Genomic DNA, 18679 nt, shown 5'->3' on the forward strand with positions numbered 1-18679 from the left:
GTTGGATTTCAATTCAATTTTTCTTGACTCCAGGCCCTGTGCTCTATCTACTGGACTACCAACATGCCCGTTGATAGTATTGGCCTCTTCAAAATCGGAAAATGAACAACATTCACCCCACCCCACTCAAAAAGCTCTAGTGTTTGTCAACTCCAAGATAAAATATAATATCTTCAGTGTGATATCTAAAGCCATTCAAAACCTACCTTCCTCCATTACCTTTCCAGTCTTATACTTGAAACCATCAATCTACTCCCCCAACCCATGTAGTCTATGATTCAGTGACTCTTTCCTTTTTACTATGCCTTGAACAAGAAACTCCACCTTCCTTTTCAGGATATTTTAATTAACTCTCCTTCATGGCTGAAATGGTCTCCCTCTTTATGTCATATCTTGTATTTGCTGATTTCATTAAATTCCCAAATAATATTTTACCTTCTACAGGAAGCCTCTCCTGATCCTCCTTAATTCTAGTATATTCCCTCTATTGATTATTTTTTTTTTAATTTTTTTCAAAGTGTAAGAAACTTTTATTTGTGAACCTGATTACAAGATTAGAAATGATTTTTGGGAAGAGGGTCTGGGCTTGACCCATGGCCTCCCTTCCCAACCACTGTGTTTTGGGGACCGCAGTGGGACAGAGATGTCCTGATCTTGGGGAGGGAAGGGCCTGGAGTTTTCAGCTCCATAAAAATATGGAACGCTTCATGAATTTGCATGTCATTCTTGCGCAGGGGCCATGCTAAATCTTCTCTGTATCGTTCCGATTTTAGTATATGTGCTGCCGAAGCGAGCACCCTGTATTGATTATTTACAATTTATCCTGTGTATAAATTGTTTGTGCACAGTTGTTTGCATGTTGTCTCCCCTACTACAGAGTGAGCACCTTGAAAGCAGAGATTGTCTTCGCCCCAAGTGTGTGTGTGTGTGTGTGTGTGTGTCCTCCGTACTTACCATAGTACCTAAAACATAATAAGTATTCAATGAATAGTCATTGAATTTTGGATTAACACTGAAAAAGGGTGGGCAGTGTACCCAAGTTGGTGGGGATTTTTGTGCATCAACTGTCCTTGTTATATCTGCTTAGTAAATATATTTTCTATCAGTTAATTAACTGTTGTTGATAAACAATGGAAAGTTCACTAATGGAAGCTCAAAAATTACTGTAGTAGAAACCACAACAACCTTCAGGGTGATCCTCAAAACTTGAGGGGCTGTAGTAGTTAGCTACCCTCTCACAACCAATCTGCCAACTGAACTGGGAGTTGGTAAGTAATCCTGAAGGTGTTGAGGCACATATATTTCCTCTTTTGGTCTTACCTGGAGTAGATGGCATGTGAGGAAAAATCTGACACTAGGCATTGAATGGGAGCCAGAATTAGTTCAATCATGTTATTTTCTTCTTTACAAAAAGCTAAGATCTATGTACTTCACTGAGGGAAGAAGAATTTTAATTGTGGAAAAATTGGTAGCCTGGTAATTTTTGAAAATAGAGTATCAGGAAGTTAAGATAGCTTTGATGGATAGTCAGGTTGGAAGACTAAGAACATATGAGGATACTGAGTGTTTAGAAAATAGGAGAAAATGGACGTTGAAGTAAGAGAGGATTTTAGATGAAGGTCATGTGAGGTTTTTTTTTTTGAGGGGGAACAATCTTGCTGAATCAAGCATTATTCAATTAAAAGTACTTATCTAGTCTCTATTATGTAAAGAGGAAAGTAAGGAAAGGGGGAGAAATCACAACTACAACAACATGTAGTAAGCCCCCAATATGTGCCAGGAACTTCACTAAGCACCTTACAAATATTATCTCATTTGATTTATTGTATCAGATATAAATTCCTCTCTTTGGCATTCAAAATCTTTTATAACCTAGCCCCTCAAGTACATTTTCCATCTTCTTTCCTCTTAATCACTGTCATGTACTGTTCAATCCAGTGACAAGTTTTCTTGCTGTTCCCTGAACAAGATAACATATCTCTTGATTTTGGATATTTTCTTTGGCTGTTTATCATTTATTGAATCATCTTCTTCTTCATCTTTACCGTCAGCATTCCTTCAAGTTCTAACTAAAATTCTGTTTTCTACAGGAAGATAGATGTGTGGTTGAGGAGCAAGGAATCTTCTCCCTACGATTTCTAGTGCCGTCTCTCACTTAATTAATTCCTATTTATTCTCAATATAACTTTTCTACACATTCACCTGTTCACCCCATTAGATTTTGTGCTTGTGAAGGCAAAGAATGTGTTTTCCTTCTTTTTGTATCCCCAGCACTGTAGATACTTAATAAATACTGATTTATTGATCTCATTTAATGCTCACACCCCTGGGTGGTAGGTGTTATTAGGTGACTCATAATTGCAACTTTTCCTTCGGAAATACTTTCAAGAAGTATATGACATCTTGACAGAAGAGGCAGAACATTGGGTAGTTCAGGAAAGGAAAAGTGTATCAATCAACAAGCATTTTTAAGCCCCTACTATGTTACAGAGGTAATATTAATACAGAAATTGTCAATCTTCTCTTTTCTTGATTCTATCGTTTATAGGAAGGAAGGAAAGAAGCATTCCTTAAACACCTACTATGCACCAGCCACCATTCTATGGATGATGATGATGATGATGATGATGATGATGATGATGATGATGAAATTTAACTCTAAAAAAACCACAACTAATATCTTGGTAACTAACACTATCATTTCCTAGCAAATAGAGGGAGAAGAAATTGAAAGAGTGGCAGATTTTATATTCTTGGGCTAAAAAGTTATGACAGACAGCAATGGCAGCTGTGAAATTAAAAGACATTTGCTCTTTGGAAGGAAAGCAAACCTGGACAGCATACTTAAAATCAGAGATATCACTTGTTGACGAAGGTCCTTATATTCAAAGCCATGTTTTTTTTTCCAATAGCAGTGTATGGCTGTGTGAGTTGGACTAAAAGAAAATCTGAACACCACAGAATTGATGTTTTCAAATAGTCATGCTGAAGAAGACTTTGGAGAGTCCCTTGGATAGCAAAGAGATCAAATCAGTCAATGTTGAAAGAAATTAATTCAGGCTATTCAGTGGAAGGCCAAATATGGAAGCTGAAGCCTAGATATTTTGGCCACATAATGAGAATAAAGGAGTCACTAAAAATGACCCTAATAATGAGAAAAATTGAAGTAGAAAACAGAAGGGGATGGCAAAGAATAAAATGGAGAGATAGTATCATGGAAGCAATGAACATGAGCTTGGAGAGATTGTAATGGACAGTGGAAGATAGAAAGGCCTAACATGTTATGGGGTATGGGGTCACAGAGTCAGACATAACTGAACTACTAAACAACAACAATTCTCTTTACCAAGTGCAATGGTGCTGAGTGCTTCACAAATAATATCTCATTGGATCCTCATGGCAACTCTCAATGGGAGGTGTTTTTATGATCCCCATTTCACATATGAGGAAAATGAGGCAGACAGTGGTTAAATGACTTACTAGTCACACAGCTAGTAAGTGAGGCTGGATTTAAACTCTGGTCTTCCTGAATCAAGGCCCAGATCTCTATCCGCAGAGCCACCTAGATTATATGAGGTGCTTGAAAAGATAAAGACTATAGAATTAAACTAAGGGTGCAAAGATTTTAAACTGAGCAGTGTGATTGTGTATTGTTAGAACAATATTATTACATGTGAAAAATGGTTTATATTCAAAGTCCACTGGTTCCACAGATAAACAAATCCCTACCACTCCCATGCTCTCTTATTGACATACTCCACTTGGGCCTAATCCCCATCTATCAGTACCAAGAAATTGGACATTATCCCAGAAACCATTCTGGGCTTTAGCAAGCCAGTTTTGGCCTTATCTTTCTTGAATCCAGACCTCTGTAACACTTCCCAGTAATCTCTACAACATGGATTTTTTACTCATCTTCACTCATACCATTACCTAGTCTCTTAACCACCTAAAATTTGGGATCTACCTTTGGTACAACTCTAGGCTTATTAAGCCAGATTTGGTTTTGTCTTCTCTGGGTCCAAGTTTGCATTGTATTTTCCAGCCAATACCACATCATCCGCAGCAAATGAATACTCTCCCTCTCACTCTTTTGAATTCTTTTTCAATGTGTTTTTCTTCCTTCATCACAATGTAAGCTCTTCAAGGGTGAGGTCCATCTTATTTGCTCTTATTTGTATTGGCAATGTTTAGTATCATGCCTCGTACATAGTAAGCATTTATGCTTTGTCAATTTGTCTATCTATCTATTGACAAAGGAAGAGAATAATCATTAATATAGCATCTGATATGTGCCAGGAACTGTGCTAAGTGCTTTAGGTCTATCTACATATCCATCTATCTACATTTGGATTCTAATTTTGTCTACCTAAGCTAATAACCATATGCAATAAAATATTTCACTTCCATATTTGAAATTACAAGTTAAAATACATATATGAATATGTACTGTGTTTATATATGTACACACCTATATCTCACATGTATGTATTTAATATCATAAGGGACAGCTATGGTGTAAAGGATAGAGAGCTGTCCGCAGAGTCAGGAAAATTTGGATTCAAGTCTTCTTTCTGGTATACACAAGCTGTATATTCATGGGCAAGGCACTAGTGCTCTCATATGCTATGCAACTCTCTAAAATAGTGAAATACAGAGAAATTTCTGATATTCATCATTAGGGGCAGTATCTTCATCCAAAAATTCCTCATATTAATGAGCTATAAGTCAGGTTCTGATTTATAAACTTTTTGGATCTTCACATCATAGATTGCAAAATGGATGGTATCTTAGAGGCAGTATAACATAAATTCTTTATTTTATAGATGAGGACACTAAGACCTGTAAAGATTGAGTGAATTGCCAGTGTCACATGGGCAACGTAGAAGTAAGGTTTGAATGGAATGTTTTAAACTTCCAATTTATTGTTCTTTCTATTGTTCTATGTATAGGGAGTATATGTGTATGTGTGTATGTGCGTGTGTTTGTGAATGTGTATGTTCCTCTAGGGAGAAGGGAAGTTTCTGTTGAGTTCTGAGTATTGCCCTGGGGCAAGATGGGAACTTTGCAGCAAGACGCTGAGTGTGTTTTTTCCCTGCCTTCCCCAGCCAGAGCAGAGAACTTTGAGGACTTTGGGTGCCACATGGAAGCCTGCAAGGGGCAGTATGGGGAGGAGACATCCCCAAGAGAACTCTATTTGTTTGTTTGCTTTAAGACTTTACTAACTAAAGCATGCCTATGCCTCAGGGTACTGGGAAAAAGCCTGCAATGGCAATGTATATGCTCAAGAAGTACTTTATGAGCTAAAGAGATCACAGGGGTGGACATTTGAATTGTTAACAAGTATTTTGGGAATGATTGATTGAAGAGATTATCTGGCTGGGACCCAGAGGTGGGTCACATTTGAATTGTAAACCAATATTTGGGAATGTCACTGAATGATATGTTTTGCTTTATTGTGAATGATATGTTTTAGTTTCCTGCGTAATTGGATCACAATGTATAATGGGTCAACGTATGTTCTAGGATACATGACTGATTAAATTATGTATCCTAGAACAAGGGGTGGAGTGTGTTGGTAAGCAAAATGGCCTTTATTTTCTTTGAGTAATCCTTACTAGGTGCTAAGCCCCAGGACCAAACCCCTATTAGGTGTAAAACCTTAGTGGGTGTGGATTGGCAACTAAGGTGGTGCCCAAGGTGGGAGGGCCTAGTTTACATGTCTGGGAGAGCAGAGGCTTTTAGACCATGTGGGTTTAAGTCCGCCTCTTTGTGATGATTCTACGTCACGTGGGTGAGTCGCATGTGTGACTCACTCCTGACGCTGAAAAAAATATAAAAACCAGGGGTTGACTGTCTGTTCTTTGGAGCTCTTTGCCACAGCAGTGGTAGCCATGACTCTGGGCCAGCCGTTGTTCTGAGCTCCAGGGCTGAACCTAGATGTTGGTAACTATGAATTGTATTGGGTCTGTCTGTTGATATTTGTAATTTATTTTTATTTTGTTCTGAAGTTCAGGGTGCTGACTTTTTCCCCTGAACTAAGTGAATGCTGTCTGTATGCTGGGTTAAAGTCAACCCCTTCACCTTGCTTTCCTTAGTTAAGGAGATCAAAAGAACCTGTGCTGTTGGTAGCTTTCCGGGTGCTGGCTGTGGGTGGATCTTACACCTCCACAGAAGCTTCTAGCTGGATTGTTGAAACAACAAGAAAAGTTATGTCCCACAGCTTTATTAGAAGTTGCATAGGTTTAATGGTGATTTTCCTCTGCTTCATGATTTCATTGATGTAGGAAACCTTTTATGTGAAAACTCTCTCCCCACCCATACAGATTTTCAATATCTGTGCAAATTCTAGTTTTAGAGAGTTTTCAAGGGCCACTTAGAAGGGAAGGGGAGGGAGGAGAAAAGGAATGTGAAGAAGTTTTCTATTTGATTATCTGAAGATGTGGAGACCAAGATGGAAGGAGTAAATCTATGAACTAACACTGACCCTGAATCAGGAAAGGGGGAGTGATTAATCTTCTCTAATTCCTTTATCCCCATTCCCTCTCTCTTCTACCTATCTATCCTTTCTTTAAGACCCCAAACTCAAACTAATAACATTAATATTAACCTAAGTTGTACCTTAAAGAAAGACATGCTGGATGGTATGGAAACCTAATCACCACACATATCTCTTATTTCTATAGGAAAATGTGTTCAGAATGCCAAACATCTCCAAGTTAAAAAAAAAAAAAGTTTTGAAATACAATCTCTGTTTAAAATTGGGTACTGCTTGTATTTTCGTACAAATGTGATGCTGACAAAGTAAAAAGGAGTTAATTGTGTAGGAAAGAACAGAGAGAACAGATTTTTAATATAATGCAAAGTATAAAAATTTCCCAGCATCATTGCTTTTAAGGCTACATAGAGGCAACACAGTCTAGTGACTAAAGCATTTGATTAGGAATCTGGAGACCCATGAATTTATTTTCAGTTTAATTGTCATTTGCTTCGTATCCTTGAACAAGTAAATTAATAAGCCATTATCACCATCTGTAAAAGAGTAGAAAATAAAATCAGATTTGGAAAAAAAAATTGTGCATTCAATAGAATATTTTATGAACATTAGCTAAAGGTTAAAGGTGCAATAGGACTATTGATGCAAGTTCCCTTATGCTATACTAACCACTGTACCATAAAAGTTTTATGACAGTGTGCTCTCTTTTTCTGGGCTTAATCATTGTCCCAATAAACCTCAACATTAGCAGATCATTGTTGGTACTCCACCACACAGGTTTTAGTCAAGAGTTTGAAGCAAACTAAACAGATTTGCTGCTTGGTATGTGTTTGCAAGTGAGACAGACACCTTAATGGATAATCAAAGTCAAACACAGATCTTTGGGAAGATGTTTCCAGAGACAGATCAATAGATTAGGAAAAAGTTTGTCAGTAATATGGCAGGAAAGTTTGTGTTGAAATAACTGATGAGTTTTCTGTTGCCAGCATGCATTAGTCATGTGAAAATTTTATGGTAATTAAATATTTAAGTAGAAGCTTAAGAATGACATTTTTATTATAGTGGAGTTATATGAAATATTCCCATGTTAGAGCAGGTTCTTTCTGATTTAACAATGGTAACTGTGAAAGATATGGTTAGTTAAAATTAGTGTTTTTATGATGAATTTTGTTTTAAAACAACAGAAATGAAGAACACAAAGCAATCCCAAATCATATAAACTGTTGAGGAGAATCAGATAAAACAACACAAATAATTGATTTGACCTGATAATACATCATTGTCATTTACTTTTGCACTTTACCATGTGTGAAAGAGAAGGTAGGCTGTGCTATTTAACCCAGATAACTTAGTGCCTATGTCATCCATTGAGTTTACTTTGAGTGTCCTTGATGCTTAATGTTTCTTTAGTTGCACAATTGTAGTCAATGTACAAATTATTCTTTCAGATCTACCTTTTATCAATTGTTGGGCATAGAATTTGTTTACAAATTTTTGATATTACAAACAATTATGTGCATGTTCATTTCTCACAGTGAGTCAATTAGTTTCAAAGCATTTATTAAGGGATTACTATGTAATATGAAGTATAGTAAACACTGGGATACAAAGGCAAAAACATGGTCCCTGCTGTCAAAAATTCACATTCTATTGAGGGAGATGACAGGGAAACAACCATCTGCATATAAGACATGTGCACTGTGAGTGGAAGATTATCTTAGGAGAAAAAGAGATTGTTATGCATCACTGTAAGGTATAAATCTTATCATAGGAGCTCTGGGTCAAATGGCAAGCATAATGTAAAAAAATGTGTTTATAAAAAGCTAGATCATTTTACAATATCAGCAATGAATTAGAGTGCCTATTTTCCTACAGCTCCTTAAGAGTGAAAATATTCCTAGCCTATCTTGCCAATTTGATGCATTGAAAATAATTATCACAAAATTGCACAAATGTTAATTTTCTTGCTTATTTCGAATTTTGAAAATTTTTCAAATGATTTTTGTTGACTTTCTGTCCCTTTGAAAAACTGCCTATTGATATCCTTCAACCATTTACCTATTACATTAGCTCATAATCTATTATATTTCTGTAATTTGCCTATAGGTTCTTAAATTCACAATTTATGTAGAAATGTAATGGAATAGTGCCCACCACCCCAGCCATATATTTTCTTCTTATTTTGGTTGCATTGTTTGTATTTGTAGAAATTTTATATGAAAATACTATATATGACTCATGCATATTCTCTATAAATAGCCCATTAAATTATCTGTATGTGTGTTCGTGTAGAATTCAGTTTTTTCAGCATTATATTAACATTTATGATTCCCTTCTTGTTCATGTTTCCTTCATTGTTTTTGGTTTTGTACAAAAAACCTTTGATTTCATTACTATAGATAACTCTTGTCCTGAAACTCTCTTTCCAATTTGGAGAACTGCAGGGGCACTTAGAAATTAAGAAACTTGCCTAGGGTGACTTAGTCAATATGTTGAAAATTTAGGAATTGAACCTAGATTTTCTTGACTCTAAGTCCAGTTAAATATCCATTACTACACCATACTGCCTTTCTGATTTTCATTAGGCTTATCTAGTTTCTTTTGGAGAATATTAAAGTCTTCCACTATTAAATAGTTATGATCTAGGTATTTTTTGCATTTCAATAACTTCCTTAAATTATTTTCTTGCTAGATCTTTCAGTACATGTATTTAATGTTGATTCTATTTCATTAACTAGAGATACATTAAGCATAATATAGCTTCCCTATTCATCCCTCTTGATTTCCAATATCACTTACTAGAATTGCCTTCTTTCCTAAGAAGTATAGGATACTATTGATTGTATCAAAAATCATTTTTCTCATAAAACAATAATAATACTCAGTTTTGATGGATAGAAGATGAAGGGGTTATAGGTTGGTTTTCTTTTTTTTTGAATAAATTTTTATATTAAATAGCAGCTTCTCATTTCATTCCAGTTCTTTGGTGCAAAATACCACATTTTTTGCATTAGTTTTATATATACACATGCATATGTGTGTATATATAATGTACATATACACATACATATATATGTGTATGTGTGTGTATATATACATATATGTGTGTATATATATGTATATATATATATATTGTTTCTGGCAGTTTGTAGAATTCTCTTCTTGATAAACCTATCATATTTTATATTTCTTGGTGAGTTAAATTTAGGGACTTTCATTTTTTTAATAGACTCGTACATTCTTTTGATCTATATTTTATCATTTTTCCATATCTGAGGGTTTTTTCTTGTATATTTTCTGAAATATGACCTACAGACTTTTTGTTTCTTTTTTCATATATTTGGGGAAGAAAATTTATTTGTGTCTTATCAAGCACAGTCCCCTAGCTTAAATTACTACATTTAGATTTTTTATTCATTCTGTATTTTTTTCTTTCATCTCCATTATTCTTCAGAAAATTCATCATTACTTAGGATTTTCCATTGACTGGGCAATTTCATTTTTTTTCTATGTGTTCCTTTGATATTTAATTTCCATCTTTATGGAGATTCTCTTTTTTCTCTTATTAAATTTTTCAACCACCTTTACAATTCTTGTGGCAAATTTATTATTGCTTCTGGTGGTCAGATTATTGTTCTTGTATTATTATTTTTGTCTATCTTTTCTCAATTTATTTTATTCCGTTATATTGGCTTCTTTTCATGGGATAGGTGTCTTTTTAAAGTTATTCCTTTTGTTTTTATTAAAGTGTGTTTTTTTTTCCTTCTGAGGGTTTTTTTTTTTGCTATTTTTTGTTATTTTTTTTTTACTCATTTATTGTTTGTTTGGGCTTACTGAAGAGAGCTAGACTCAGTCACTATTCATTTAATACTGTTTCTGGAAGTCTAAGTCAGAACTTTTTTCAAGTAGGAACAGAAAGCTAAAAATTTACATCTTCAGGCCTCTTTCTATCATGAACTTTTCTAAATTTAATTGTGAATGTTTGTTACAAAAAATTAATATATCATGTTATTACATTCTCTCCTAGAATATGTGTTTTATAAGTGTATGTTTTTATGTAAGAAAAAAATTTCATCTTTCTATAAACATCAAATTATATAATGTCTGCCACTTTTAAGCTGGTGTATTTATTGTCTTTTCCTCTTGCTTTCTAGCTTGTTAAGATAACAGAACAAACAAGTATGCCATGAACCAAATATTCACTACGGGGTTCTCTTTCCTGCTGGTAGGAAAGTGAATGCCTATTATAGGAAGTCAACTTCCCTTTAGGTTTCATGAATAGATTCACCTGTAACAGAATATGGCAACCTCAGAAAAGAATTTAGGCACCAAAATTAATTAAATGGTAGTTGTTACTCAAATAAACCATAAAATTCATGTTAAATGTACATTTTCATGTATGAGAAAAGGGATATCCAATTACAATGTTATGTCTCATATATATTTTTTGTTTGGGGTACATTTTTAGCATTAGGATTATATATTTCCCAGATGAATTACTAAAGCAGACTTTCAAAATTTCTGTTGAGAAATATTAGATTATGTAAGAGAAAATTAGTTTGGAAAGCCAGAATTATAAATATCCATTTGAATCTGTTATGTATATATGTATATGTACATATATAATATCATATTATATATATATATACATACACACATGCATACATTTTGCACATACATACATATACATACATACGTACATTAAAAATACCCTGCAAAAATATTTTGTTTCAGATGAAATTTTTCCATGACAAATTGCTGATTAAAAATAATCAGATCTGTGTTTTCATTGATTTAGGTGGTGGAGTAATACCATCTACCAATGCAGTCACATTGACTTTGCAACATGGAGTCTTTAAGAGCTACTCCAGATAGTGATAGGTCGAGCAAGTATATGTCACAGGCAGAACTTGAACATGACCCTTCTTGACTCTAAAGCAACTCTCGATCCACTTAACTGGGCCACTTCTCACTTAGACAAATCATTAATAATGCAAATTTAGTTTGTATCACTATTATTTTTACTAACTGTCTCTTCACTTACTTCCATATGATTTATTGCAAATGAGATCTCTAAAGCACTTAGCACAATATATGGTACATAGTAAATGTTTAATAAATGTTTATTCCTTTTCCTTACTTCAAGGATGTAGAATTTCATTGAATGTGTAGGCTCTCTTTCACAGACATAAATTGTCACTTCTCTAATGTTTACAGAATTATTTGGTTTTCAAGGCTATTGTGGCTGAAAAATTCACAAGAGTAATAATTTACTTAATTCAACTAAATGAGTCCACAAGAAAAAGACTTATATTCCATAACTAGGCCTATACTTAAAATCCTTATATCTCAGTAGAACCTGGTAGAGCTTTTTAACCTACTGGTTTAACCTTTAGAGAATTAGGTGACATTACCCAAAGTTATTGAAGTAGAAAACTTCAGTAGAGAAAACAATGATAATTATGATCAACAATAGGTAGCATTTATACAGTGTTTTAAAGTTTATGAAATTCTATACAAATATTATAACAACAACCCTGGGGACGAGGTGCTATTATTATCTCTATTTTGCAGATTATGATTCTTTCCCTGTTCTGATATCTTCTGAAAAGTTTCAAAAGAGTAAGTACTATAGCCTCAGCTAGATGCCATTAAAAAGGGGAAGAAAAAAGACAAATAGAAAAACAACATTAGTGCCTCAATGGATTCCAAGCTGTTGACTGAACAGAGGGCACACATCATCCGGAGACTGGCAATGGAAAGATACAAATGGATGAGCTTGTGATAATACAGTTAGGAATGGAAAACAAAGATTTTGATCACTCTGAGTGAATAAATGTTGCTCCTACAACTGCCTGAAGAAGCTCAATATGAAGGACAACATCGTAAGATCTAATTGTAAAGAGCAAAGTTTCCAAAAGTCCGAAGATATCCTGGCTCTGAAAATTTAACAATACTTTCCAAGTGTAAGCCAACATTCTAGGAGAATTCCTCCAAGAGTTATCTCCTCTGGAGGAAGGAGAACTAAGCAGTATAGAGTATACCAAAGGAGAACTAAGAGCAGGGAGGACACCAGGATGCCAGTTAAGGATGGGAGAAGTGGTTACCCAACATAGAGAGAGAGAGAGAATTGAAAAAGAAATTTATGGAAAGTTTGAATGCAAAAGAGCCTAGAGAAAGAACAACTGCTAGGGATCCATGACCCCAAGAGATCCCATTGAAATAGCTGCAAGATACGTTGTGCTACTGTGGAAGGCTGAAACCTGATGGGTTTCATTTGGGGAAGCATTTGAATATTTAGGAATGTATAAGTCCCTGGAAAAGGCTTACAAAAAGAGAGGGGGTGGGTAGGTGGGTCTTTGATTCTCTTGTTTAAATTTCTTCAATCTATGCACTCAGATGCTTATCATTATCCCTTGCTTGCTGCCCTTTTCTCTTTTCTCTTAATATTGTTTCATTTGTTCACCTCCTCTACTCCCATTGATTAAATTACTGTCTCTCTAGAAATGACTTTTAAAATCTACTTTTACTTCACCAACTTCCTACTAGACTTTTCTAACTCTATGTCCCATGAGTATCTGAAACTTAACATGTCAAAAAAAATTCATTAGCTTCCCACCAAAATTCACCTATCTTCCGAACTCTGTCTTTTTGGTTAAGGTAATCACCATCCTTCCAGTCATGTAAGTTTGAAACATCACTATTATCTTAAATTTTCCCTCCCTGACTGAAGATATTGAATCTATTGTCAAATCTTACAGTTTTAACTTATACATCATATTTTACTTATGTTCAATTCTCTGCACTCTCAAGCAGACCTCATCATTTCACACCTGGACTTCTGCAATAGAATCCTAATTAGACTCCCTACCCCATCTTTTCCTACACTAATTTATCCTCCACAAAGATATAAATGTTATTTCCCTAAAGCACAGGTCATATTTTGTCATTTGCCCATTCAATAAACTTAGTTCTCTTTCTATTAAGATCAAATATTTTTGACAACAAAGGACCAATGACAACAATGATGAAGTTCTTTACAGTCTCTCCTCATTGTACCCTTTTGTGTCAGTATTCTATAGTCTACCCAACCTGCCATTCATTTGGTTCCTCAGAGAAAACATTTCAGTTTACATTTCCTTACCTTTGTGTTAGCTATTCTCCATGCATGGAATACATACTATCTCTTCATCACTACCACTTGAAATCTCTGCTTTTCTTCAAGACTTAGCTCAAGCAATATTTTCTGAATAAGGCCTTTACTCCTCCTCCCAGCTGCTAATGTATCAACTCTAGCTTTGCAATGTTACCTTAAACCCCTTTTATATATATTTGACATGTAGCTATATAGGAACATGTGTCTATCCCATGAGAATATAAGCATTTTAAAGTGGTGGGCCATTTTACTTTTGTTTTCATATTACTGACAAAGTATCTGGCCCCTTTAGGGGCTTAAGAAATTTTTATTGACTGATGCCTTATCAATATAAGGAATATAAGAAATAAGAATATAGGAAAGTAAGTAATACTGATTAGAGATTTCAATATTCTGAAGTTCCAAGATTCTTCAAGATTACATCTGGATGTGGACAAATGAGCAAAAGACAAAGTAAATAGGTTACCAAAATGCTCTCAATTCCTTTTTACTCAGGAGGGGGACTTTGGCACATAGATTATAGTATACAAAAAGGATTTTAAAAGGTCACTAGCACAGACTAGATTTCCATTCATATTATGCTATATATTGAGACAAGGACACTATTTTTGTACAGTAAAACTTATTTTTCCACAATAAGATAAAGGAAGTGTTCATTGCATGGTGTGAATCAGACCTACTCAGTGCCATAAATTAATCTTTTGTCAGGAAATTCCTCTCATTATGACTAAAACACAAAAAAAGCCTTGACCAACTCACATGCTTAGGCTAAGGAATACAATGATTCATTTAAATTTCATAAAAAACAAAAGATTAAACCAATTTTGTTTTTTTTTAAATTCAACCCTTATTGACAATTTATCTGAAAAGCATATCATGGGGCAGCTAGGTGGCACAGTCAGTAGAGCACCAGCCCTGCAGTCAGGAGAACCTTAGTTCAAATCTGGCCTCAGACACTTGACACATGTACTAGCTGTGTGACCTTGGGCAAGTCACTTAACCCCCATTGTCCTGCCAAAAAAAGCAAAACAAAAAGCATATCAGATATGAAGGGCTTTTTTTTAATGTGGCAATTTATATCATCACTGAGTATAAGGTTCAGTAAGGAACATAGGTATAGATAATGATTTTTTAGCTTGAATATTTCCATACTCCAGATAAATAGATAGATAAATGAATAGAATATTTATTAAGAACTTTGTTCCAGGTACTCTTCCTATGCACCAAGGTACAAATTAAAGCAAGCAATACAATTCCTATCTTCAAGTTGGTTAATTCAAAAGATTAGAAAATAATATATAATGGAGACCTAGCAAGGATTGGCTTACACATAGGAATATGGCAGGAAGATTTTCAGGTCAGGCTTCATTTTGTTCATAATAAGTCAAAAATCCCACCTGTCAGAACTATGTGACTCAGAAATGGAGTCCAAGTTTTCAATAATACAACGAAGATAATGACCAAATTACGGGAAACATTGTGATGAGTTGGCTAGAAAGTGACATGAAGTCCTTATTCTAGGGGAGGAAAATAGGGCTTTGAAAGCTTAAGTTTCATACCTAAAGGATGTAATGAGAGAGAGAGAGAGAGAGAGAGAGAGAGAGAGAGAAGGAGGAAGGAGGAAGGAGGGAAGGAGGGAGAAAGAAAGACATAGAGAGAGAGAAGAAGGAGAAGAAGAAGAAGAAGAAGAAGAAGAAGAAGAAGAAGAAGAAGAAGAAGAAGAAGAAGAAGAAGAAGAAGAAGAAGAAGAAGAAGAAGAGGAGAGGAGGAGGAGGAGGAGGAGGAGAGGAGAGGAGGAGGAGGAGGAGAAGGAGGAGGAGAAGGAGGAGGAGGAGGAGGAGGAGGAGGAGAAGAGGATGAAGAAGGAGGAGGAGGAGACTCTTTTATGTCGGGTTAACTTTGATTTCTGGAATATTAAACTGTATATTAATATTTTATAAATTATGAAATTTATGGCTTTACTGTGCTAATAATTAAAAAAAACAGTTGCATGACTTTGGTAACTTTGCCTTTGAAATTGGGATAATCAATATTATTGTTATGTTGTGGTTGAGGTTTCTAAGTTGCCTCATGCCATACTATATGAATTTCTTTAATAATGGTTGAAAAGAAAACAAAATTTTGTGCTTGCATGCCTAGAGGAAAGTTGGATTTTTCTCTTTACCTTAATTTCTTGTTGTGTATTACTTATGTGATGACTTAGTATTAGAGTGAAATAATTTAACGTGCAGCTTTGTCAGCCCATCCAAAGGGTGCCTAAAGGTAGAAATCAATTATGCAGTATATTCTGAAAGCACCAGATATGGGATGAATTGTAAGTCTGACATGCATGAGTCTGACATTTAGGGAGTTCAGATATTCAGCCCTCAGTTCTGATAAATGCTTATGTGAATTGTGACAGTTGAGACTCCACTGTCCACCATTATCTGTCAGATGTCATAAATTGTGGACTTTTAGAAAAGTGAGTAGATGTTATGTTTTCAGTTCTCTTCCTTGAGAAATACTACTTTTATACTACTGCTTTGCTGGTTCAGAGTGGCCATGTAGAATAGTGAGATGAATGCTGAACTTCATTGGAATCAGAAGACATGGGCTTGGCTTGTTTTTAGGTGTGTGGCAGGTGGTACACCATCACTCAGTGTCCTCAGCTATGAAATAAAGAAAATGGTATTTTCTTGTGAGTATTGCAGTACATATATATCTATATCTATATCTATATCTATATCTATATCTATATCTATATGTGTGTGTGTGTGTGTGTGTGTGTGTGTGTGTGTGTGTGTGTGTATGTACGATAATATAATTTGCCTAGAAAAAAACATTGAAATGTTTTGAGACTTTGTATATATAAGTATATATAGTAAGTGCCACATTGACGTGAAAGTCAGCATGACCTATATTTGGAAAAAACTATGACAACAACAAGTCAACCTTTGTAATTAAACACAAAGTAAAAGTTCTGAAAGTCAAAAAAGAGATTAATAAATTTAAAAGTGAAAAAATATCAAATTGATAATTAAAACTGGGATCTTATTTCTGAATACTAACAATATTTACGCAATATATATATTTTTTTAAAAAAAAGAAAAGTCATTTGATCACAAGGAAAAGGAAAATTCAAAACTATTGAAGTAGAAATTTAAGAAATTTTGGAAACAAAATTTGAGCAAATATATTCCTAACAAATCTTAAAACTTAGAGGAAATGAATGCTTAAAAATATAAAATACCCAGATTAACAAAGTAAAAAAGAAATTACCTACACAAAATAAGGAAAAGAATCTTTCTATAAAGTAACTTTTAATGAAAACAAACATAGGACCATATTGATTTCAATTGAATTCTAACCAAAGAGCAATTAATTTCAATATCAAATAAATTGATTTCAATATTAAGGAAAGAAGGGACCCTTGTGCTCTTTTTCAGTCAGCTTCTGTATGAACAGTGAACTTCTTGCCTTTTAAATCTCAGCTGGAATAGAATGGCATTCAAAAACCTCTTCTTCAACTGGAGGTTGAACCAGAAAGGAATTAACTTCAACTTGATGCATACTGTCAGTGGCATCAGCATTGGTTAATGGAATTCTGTTGAGAAAACTTTGGAAGTTTTCAGCTTATATTTCCAGGATCATGGCCCTATCACTGATTAATGTGGCTCCATCATTGCTAAGTAGTTGAGATGTGGCATAAGTCTTTGGCTCATAAGTTGCCTTCAGAGCATCATAAACATATGTTGGAATGATACTCTCAGTGTAAATCTGAATTTCAGATTCCTTCTTACTGAGCCAATTTATATGCATCTCTCTATGCTTCTCTTACACTTTACTTTTGATGGAGTTAAAAGCTGCCTTCTTGGAGAGGGACATACTATCCTGCTGGTAAACCCTGTGACATTCTCTTTTTACATTTAGCAGTTTCTGAAAGTTCATATCATTTTTATGAACCTAATCTTGATATTTGCAAGCTTTTTGACCCAGATGAGCAAATGCAGTTCTGTTCACCAATCTCTGGAATTTTCCCACCCCTTTTCTGTTCCACCATTACCATACATTTGCCTAAAAATTATTTTATGGAGAACTCACACAAGGTATGTTCTTACAACATGGTCAGATGAAGACATATAAGGACATTCCCAAGGTCTCTCTGAAGAACTTTGGAAATGATCTTGAGAAATGGTAGACACTGGCACAGTACTACCTAGCATGGCATGCCCCCATCAAAGAATGCATTGTACTCTGTGAGCAAATTAAAGTTTCAGTAGTTCTAAAGAAACATGACATGCACAAATTAGGCATGTCCAAATGTTCTTATGGACTACTTGTACCCAACCTGTGGTAGAGCTTTCCAAATTCATATTGATACATTCAAAAACAGTTGGACACACTGTACCTTGACTCCAACATAGTGATGGTATTTTGGTCCTCTTAGATCATGAAGGACAACACCCAACCAAACCTAGTACAATGTTTAGACTTGATATATAAACCAGGGAAATCTAAGAGAAAGGAATGAAAGAGTGGATCAATGTCCTTAATGAACAGTAACACAGAATTTTAGTAAAATACTAGAGAATAGTCCATAATAACATGCTAGAAAGATCACACCTAATGACTAAGTTGGATTTATACTAGAAGACATAACAAACCATTTTAAAAAATCATCTCTCTATATCAGTAGAAGCTAAAAAGACTTTTGATAAAATCAACAATTGAGTACATTAAAATACTCAAGGCACAGTAATAAGTTAATCTTTCCTTAGTATAATAAATAATACATATTTATAACTAATAGCAAAAATTATATGTGCATGTGATATATGATGCAAAATAGTTAAAAGCCTTTCCCACAAAATAAGGAGTAAAACATGAATGCCAATTAACAGCATTATTTAACATGATTTCCGAAATGCTACATACAGCAAAAGACAAGAAAGAGAAAAAGGGGAAGGAACAGAAGAAAAGAGGAAACAAAAGTGTTATTTTTTGGAATATGAGGTGATAATTTGTTTAGAAGAAGACATACATTTGAA

The 18679-nt window shown here is 34.6% G+C and overlaps 1 non-coding gene across 1 annotated transcript; it reads right to left on the bottom strand.

The window, feature by feature from the left end:
- Positions 1–689: 689 nt before the first annotated feature.
- Positions 690–797, bottom strand: LOC118834998. The gene has a single exon (XR_005009366.1). It is a non-coding gene; the product is annotated as a U6 spliceosomal RNA (small nuclear RNA).
- Positions 798–18679: the final 17882 nt, after the last annotated feature.

Source organism: Trichosurus vulpecula, chromosome 1, assembly GCF_011100635.1.
Source record: "Trichosurus vulpecula isolate mTriVul1 chromosome 1, mTriVul1.pri, whole genome shotgun sequence".
NCBI lineage: Eukaryota > Metazoa > Chordata > Mammalia > Diprotodontia > Phalangeridae > Trichosurus > Trichosurus vulpecula.